Source organism: Callorhinus ursinus, unplaced genomic scaffold (genome assembly GCF_003265705.2).
Source record: "Callorhinus ursinus isolate GAN/ISIS: 27379988/994484 unplaced genomic scaffold, GSC_fseal_2.0 scaffold2342, whole genome shotgun sequence".
Lineage (NCBI taxonomy): Eukaryota > Metazoa > Chordata > Mammalia > Carnivora > Otariidae > Callorhinus > Callorhinus ursinus.
In genome coordinates, this window is record NW_027399396.1 from 1 (window position 1) to 7,967 (window position 7,967).

The 7,967-nt window shown below is 44.0% G+C and overlaps 1 long non-coding RNA gene across 1 annotated transcript; it reads left to right on the plus strand.

Annotated features, from left to right (window-relative positions):
* Positions 1-225: 225 nt before the first annotated feature.
* LOC112818732 (uncharacterized) lies at positions 226-2,193 on the plus strand. The gene is made up of 3 exons (XR_003206658.2): positions 226-411; positions 1,127-1,242; positions 1,900-2,193. It is a non-coding gene; the product is annotated as an uncharacterized lncRNA (long non-coding RNA).
* Positions 2,194-7,967: the final 5,774 nt, after the last annotated feature.

The following is a 7,967-nucleotide window of genomic DNA, read 5'->3' on the forward strand; positions in this document are numbered from 1 at the left end:
TGAGACTCTCCTGTGCGGCTCACTCATATGCCAGGACTGGTGGAGAGCATGGTGGAGAGCATGTTGTTGGCCAACACTGACTGCTTTTACCAGGTAGTAGAGTCCCTCCTTGTGTCATTGCCTGTGACCATAGGGAGAAGCCAACTTGTTACAGGCGTCCTCCATGGAACTGAATATCAGTGACGGCTCCATGTTATAAGATCTGCCTGTGGGCCAGCTGCCAGTCTAAGAAGTTTCCATATTTCCACTATTTAATCTTGCTTGTATCTCTACATGCAGGTCCTACTAATATGCCCATTTTACCAAGGGGTGAACTAAGGCACAGAGAGGTCTAGTGACTTGCCCCAGGTCACAAACCCTGGTCATGGACTTGAACTGCAGGGCCTGGTTAGCACTTGAACCCACTGTCAGGTCAGCACTCATCATCTAATGTTGTTTACCCCACAAACCACAACAGGGTTCAGACCTAGACCCCATGAAAAGCACGTTCCTGGTTTGTCTGGGAGTCATATGCCTGGGTTTCCCCATCTCAGACCCTTTGCTGAGACTGGGCCAGGGCTCAGACTGCCACATTCAGACACTCACTGTCAGTGACTGGGCTTGCGGATATTCAGAATCTTTGAACAGTATCATTCTCATCTTATACCAAGAGACCCATGGGTTCTGCTGTCTCCTTAGTCTGTTACCCATAGGAGCATGCCCCTACTTTTCCTGGCTTTTAGGGACCTGCATCTTGGGCTGAGGGCTGAATTGAAGGCTCATCCCTTCATCACACACTCCCTGAGAAAGCCTGGGGAACAATGGGGCTGCAAGGCCTCCTCCTTCCTTCCGAGGCTCCCAGTCCAGCAGGGAGCATCAAGTCCAATGCAAAGCAAAGGGTGTTCAGAATCCAAAAACCTGGGGTGCCTGGGGGAGGCAGGGCAGACTTCCATCACCTGAGCAGAGTCTTGAAATAGCAGCCCAGACTGAAAGCCAGCACCAGGGTGAAGAAGGGTATCAACAAAGCCCTACAATGTGTGTCCTGACAGTTCTTGAGCTTAACTCCCTTAGGCCAAGGACACTATAGCCTTCTGGTCCTAATTCCAATGGCTTCTCAGTGACCTTCCCTCTCTTCTCTTCCCTATAGGGGAGGTACATCAGCTTCACCATAGCGAAGCCGCTCTGCAGGCAGTTGCCCTGCAGCTCAAAGATCAACCTTCCACCCAACAAGGAGTGCTTTCCCCTCAACAGCTGCTGCTCATGGTACAAACACCCCCCACCCATGTTCTCCCAGCCACCCTCCAGGATGCTGCCACTGATCCCTCCCCCTGCCCAGGCACTCTGCAGAACTACTTTGTCACTCCCACCCCCATAGTCCAGCCTCTAAAGTCCCCAGAACCCAAGACTGTTAAGAGCCCTTTGTGTACTGAATTGGACATGTATATTGAGGCTTGGTTTATGGTCAAAAGGAGTTGAAATTGTTGCTGATCAACAAGAATTTGTTACCTGGTGAGCACTGCTTCACTCTGTGAGACATACAGTCTATACTGCTCCTGCCAGGACAAAGCACTCTGGTGTCCTGTGGATGCTGACATGGATGAGTCCCACTCCCCACAACCTGCTCTTCATCTGTCACATGGGGTTTTAGCCAAATTCTGTTCTTTGAAGAGAGTCCATAATGTCTTTGAAATGTGAATATACCCTGTGTCCACCAGTCATTGGCTATTATTTAATATTTGGGGCAAGTTACTTAATCTCCCTGTGCTTCAGTGACCTCTTTTAAAAGATGGGGATAATGGTGTCTCCTCTACACGATGGCCTTGACGGTAGTGGTATGGGCTGCAAGGTGCCCAGCAGAGGGCCAGGTGCCTGGTAAATACTCAGGTGTCCAGTAGCTAATGTCTTCCTTTTGTGCTCCAGGAGTGGACAGGAAGATGAGCTAAGAGACATCAAGATGTATCTGGTGAGGTCAGGGCAGTCAGAATGGAGACGATGTGTGAGCCTTTCCACTTTGGACACAAGGGCATGGGGATGGAACACCCCAGATCCACCACCCACATGACCACCCAGACACCATTGGGAAAGGCCATGGCAACTACTACCTTCTTCAGAAATGTTAGTTCCCTTTCCATACCCTTAGTATTTCTCATGATACAAAGGAAAACTATGGTACCCACTTTCCTGAGCTTTAAAATCTGCTTCCCTCTTGACAGAGGCAGACCTCCCAATTGTTCAAATCATTCCTCAGTAAGACTTTGTTGACCTCATCAACATTTTTCTTCCACACTAACATGTTTGAAGACTATCCATAGACAAGACTCCATTTGGAAAATCCCAGAACATGGGAGTGAGGTTAAAGTATCTCCCTGGACCACAGTGTCTGAGAAGGGTAGGAGAAATGACTACACTCTGACCTCACCGCGCCCATCCCAGGATGTCACTGCACTGCAATGAGAGGGCTAAGTTGTCCTAAAGTGGACATCTAGCCTTTTCCAGCTTTAGGGGACATTCCCAGGAGGCCCACTCTGGTCTCTCCTTACCAGAATCAAAGGTGAAAGCTGCAGGGATTGAGTGTGGAATTGGATTGAGATGGAAAAGACAGGCAGGTCTTACAGCAACCAGTGTTCAGGTATTGGCAGACTGTTCCTCTTCTTGGTGGTCCCTGAATAGAGACCTCAGCCAGTGGTTCTGCCCACCACAGAGCCAAGCCAATGGTCCCATCTAGCCAAGGAACTTTTGGGCAGTTCCTCCTAATTCAGGTCTCCAGCCAACAAGTCATGCAGCCCGTGGAGTCTGTTGTAGCCCTTTACCCAGGCAGGGAAGCAAATTTCTATCCCCATCTACTGACGAATATAGCCCCCAATTCTTGATCAGAAAGCCTAACTAGAATACCTGAAAGCCACATAGCCCAACCTATTGCACGGCTTACAGTGGCATCCAAGCAAAGAACACAACCAGCAACTCTTCCCAACTGCAGAACCAAGGTGATGGCTCTATCTGGCCAGAGAACTTGGTGGGCAGTTCTGCCTGATTTTTGCCCCTAACCAATGAACCATGCTGGCCTTGGAATCTGTTCTGCTGTCCTGCGTAGGTAAGGAAATGGGTTTATGGCTCCACATACTATTGAGTAGAGCATGAGGAAGCCTGACCAGAGAACTGGGGCAACTATAGAGCCCATTCTACAAGCATGCTCAGGCATGGAATCAAGAAAGCAGTGCCATCCAGCTGTTCCCAGCCAGTGTCACCCCACTGACATCTTAGCTTGGATAGTGGTCTCACCCAAATAGAAAGCTCAATAGCAAGCCCCACTTATTCAATACACTGTCAAATGACCCTTCCAGAACCCCAAGCTGAGTTGACTAGTGAAGAACTATCTCTGCCAGAGCAAACTTGTAAAGTCAGGACAAGGAGATTGCTGAGTCAAATGTGCACATACCAACACAACACATCAAGAATCACAATCAGATACATATGACACAATGAAAAGAAACTAATAAAGTTCCAATAACTGAACCTAAAGAAATGGAGATTGAACTTTCTGACAGTTCAGAATAATCATCTTAAAGAATTTTAGTGAACTACATGAACACACAGACACAGAACTAAACAAAATTAGTGAAACAATGCATGAACCAAATGAGGTCAACAAAGAAGTAGAAACAGAGGCCTCACTGAGGTGGTCAGGAGGCCAGCAGGGGAAGTTCTCAGGCCCTACCTCTCACCATCAGTTGCAGACTCCACAGGAAGAGACCTACCTTGCAAGACCACAATACTTTAGCTAGTACACGACAGGAGGACAAAACGTTTCCTCCTGCTCCAGCAACAGCCCTGCCAATGAGAGAGTGTCTCAACTCAGCCAAGGAAAACTCACTATACTTCAGAGTCTCAGTTTTTTCCAGTGATTTTTTGTTCATAATAGCCCTCCCAACTTCCATCTTCCTCTGTAAAAGAACATTCCTCTCCTTTGTTCTCGGGACTTGCGTATGGTTTTGCAATAGCTTGCCTGTTCCAAATTGCAATTCTCTGCTATTCCTGAATAAACCTATTTTTGCTGGTAAAAGAACTGACAGTTTTATTTCTAAAGTTAACAGTGTTTGGCGATCAGAAGGGGGATCCAGAGAAGACCCCCAACAATTTCAAGGCTGGTGAGCAAACAGACGCCGGTACCCCCAGAGCTAATTGTACTCACTGCTTTCTTGCCAACCCTGGAGTTTAAGCGTAAGTTTTCTCCTGGATTTTGAGCTCTACTCTGTGTTTGAGTTCTCCTGGCTTTATTCAGGAACCAGGCTATTCCTATTAAAACTGTGCCACTTCGAAATTTTTCTTCATGCTCTCGGGAAAAAGCGTCCAAGAAATGGGATCCCAGGCATCAAAATGATTTGAGGCTCCCCCCACCACTGGGACTCTAGCTGATTTTATATTTAAAAACTGTGGTCCCTCCTCATGCACACTTATAATCAAATGGGCCAACTTAACCAAAAGTAATTTAGAACTTCAATGGCCATTATGGGGAACTTTCAGTCTCCCCATACTTGGTTTTCTCAAAATTAAATTAGAAAGCCATGGCTCCAGAAAACAAAAACAAACAAACGAACTGAATGGGATGCCTATTTTAACTGGTATCTTGAACCTTCCAAACATTCTCAGGATTCTAAGGTTGCCTCTTTGCAAAACACTATTTCTTAAATTAACTGAGGCAAACAATTGAAATAAGTCAAAATGGCTTCTGAGAACTTTTTTCCCCCTCCCCTGTCTTCTTTGTCCACAGACACTTAGCGGCCACCTTGTGCCTAACCTAGGCTCTCTGCCAAACTTACCTTTTCCTCCAAACCTGTCCTTACTCCCTTCTTTCCTAAACCTATTTAAAACCTGCCTCTTTACAATTATGTGTTCTGAGAAACAAACAGGGTTTTAGAGGGGAGGGGGGAGGGGGGATTGGTTAGCCTGGTGATGGGTATTAAGGAGGGCACATACTGCAAGGAACACTGGGTGTTACATGAAAACAATGGAACATGGATCACCACATCAAAAACTAATGATGTATTGTATGGTGACTAACATAACATAATAAAATTTAAAAAATAATAATAATAAAGTTATGTGTTCTAAGAATCTAAATAAACCCCAGATTTTTTATGTTCTTTAGACTAAGGCTGAATTGCAAGACATAGTTAAAGCATTTCCTAAAGTAACTGAGGGCCCCTATAAAAGTACTTCAAACTTAACCAACACAGTTTCTCAGATTATCAATTACTCCACATGCTTATTGGTAAAGGCAAGGTAAACACTGGATGAAACCATCCCAATGGGAACATCCTGAAAATGATTTAGAGAATCAGTCCCCTAACTTTTGGCAAGATGCTAGAACACTCGCTAGAAATCTCCACTGAGCAATTACAGTAGCTTTTCCTAAGCCTGTTGATTGAAACAAAACTCAGTCTTACACTCAAAAGCCTAGTAAACCTGTCCATGACTATTACAATTGACTCCAAATTGTTTTTAAAGAAATTCTGGTTTTTCTTTAGATACTGAAGCCCCCGAGATAGCATTTAACTCTGTGTTTGTTAATGGACTAAGCTAGAATCTTTCTTCTTTAGATAAAAAGACCAAGAAGGAATGGGAAACTATGTTCACTCCAGATTTAGTTAATTTGGCAAACCAGCTCACTTGCATCCTAGATTACTCACCTAAAGAAAGACTACTACAGTTCTCAATTTTCAGCTCCAGCAAATGAAGGCCCCTCAACAGAACTTACAACCTCCTAGTTTCTGCTATTATTGCAAAGCGCCAGGACATTGGGGAAAAAAAGGCTATTACAAACTTAAACACTCCAGGCACCTTCACACCTCTAATCATTTTTTCCAGTCTCCTCTTAGTTCCTGATGTTGGAGCTCCAAGGAGCTACAGGGGTGCTTCCCAATCCTCCCTCTTAATCAGCTCAAAGAAACCACTCTCCAGATAGGAGATGAATTTGTCTGTCCTTATTGACACTGAAGCTACTCTCAGGACTCAACCCCATTGCTATAAAGCAGCCCCAGTCTCAGAGTACTAAAACAGTTCTAAACAGTACTAAAACAGAGGGTTGGTAATAAACCTCAACAGGTTCCTGTCTCTGAACCTATTCCCTTTTGTTTAGGCCCTTTGAGAGATTTCCTCTGCCCTATTCACTTATTGGGCTGAGATTTTTTAGGAAATATCATGCCAGAATATTTTTCTTTCAAAAGGGGGAATTAGTTCTGGATTCGACAGTAGTAATCAATATAGCCAGCCAGAGAATTAAGTGACACTTCAACATCTTTTGTTTGCTCTATCTCTGATGATGCTACAGCTGAGTCTGGGAACAATGATCATTTGTTCCTATTGGATCAGCTACCATCCACTTTATGGGAAAAAACCTTCAACTGATACTGGTAGAATCCACAGTGCACCTCCCATCAAGATTCTAATAGATCCCGCAAAACCTCTTTCCAGAATTAATCAATCCCCTATAAATAAAGAAGCCTTTCAAGGCATTAAGCCCATAACAGATGATTACAAGAATTAAGGCCTCACTATCCCCTGCACTAGTCTCTATAATGCCCCTATCTTCCCTGTGAGAAAAGCCAATGACTGGGGATGGAAGTTTATCCAGGATCTTCAAGCAACAAATAACACTGTTATCCCTTGGCACCCTGTTGATCCTAACCCCTGTGTGCTACTAACATCCATTCCAGCAAATTTTTCACTGTGATTAATCTATGTAGTGCATTTTTAGTATTCCAGTTGAGAAGGTTAGCCAATATCTTTTTGCTTTCACTTGGGACAGAAATACACCTGAACAGTAATGGCCCAGGATTTCACAGAGTCCTTCTTACTTTTTACAAACCTTCAAAATTGATTTGGATGAGAGAAAATTTTCTGTTTTGTTAAAATACTTAGTTTGCTCTGCTCCCCTTCTCACACCTCTTCACAGGAAGAGAGCATCCACCTATGAAAACCTTTGGCCTTAAAAGAACATACAGTCTCCAAAGAAAAAATGCAATTTGCTCAAGCTCACATTTGATACCTAGGGCATTTGACCTTGGAGCAAGGACTACATTTGGATCCAGACAAAATCCTTAATGACTGGGGCGCCTGGGTGGCTCAGTTGGTTAAGCAACTGCCTTCGGCTCAGGTCATGATCCTGGAGTCCCGGGATCGAGTCCCGCATCGGGCTCCCTGCTCAGCGGGGAGTCTGCTTCTCCCTCTGACCCTCTCTCCTCTAATGCTGTCTCTCTCATTCTCTCCCTCTTAAATAAAGAAAATCTTTAAAAAAAAAAAAAATCCTTAATGACTGCTTAATGTTGACAGATTACCTTTTGACTCCCCATGACAATTTACAGTAATCTCCCCTACCAATTGCAGATTTTTCATGGTTTACTGATGGTTTTTATTTAAAGGGAAAATGGTAAAAATCATGATTAGTGTGCTATTACAATTTCTTTTTTTTTATTTTCTTATGTTAGTCACCATACAGTACATCATTAGTTTTTTTTATTTTTTTATTAGATTTTTTTATTGTTATGTTAATCACCATATATTACATAATTTGTTTTGGTGTACTGTTCCATGATTCATTGTTTTCGTGTAACACCCAGTGCTCCATGCAATACGTGTTCTCCTTAATACCCATCACCAGGCTAACCCATCCCCCTACCCCCCTCCCCTCTAGAACCCTCAGTCTGTTTCTCAGAGTCCATAGTCTCTCATGGTTCATCTCTCCCTCCGATTCCCCCCCTTCAGTTTTCCCTTCCTTCTCCTAATATCCTCCATGCTGTTCCTTATGTTCCACAAATAAGTGAAACCACATGATAATTGACTTTCTCTGCTTGACTTATTTCACTTAGCATAATCTCCTCCAGTCCCATCCATGTTGATGTAAAAGTTGGGTATTCATCCTTTCTGATGGCTGAGTAATATTCCATTGTATATATGGACCACATCTTCTTTATCCATTCATCTGTTGAAGG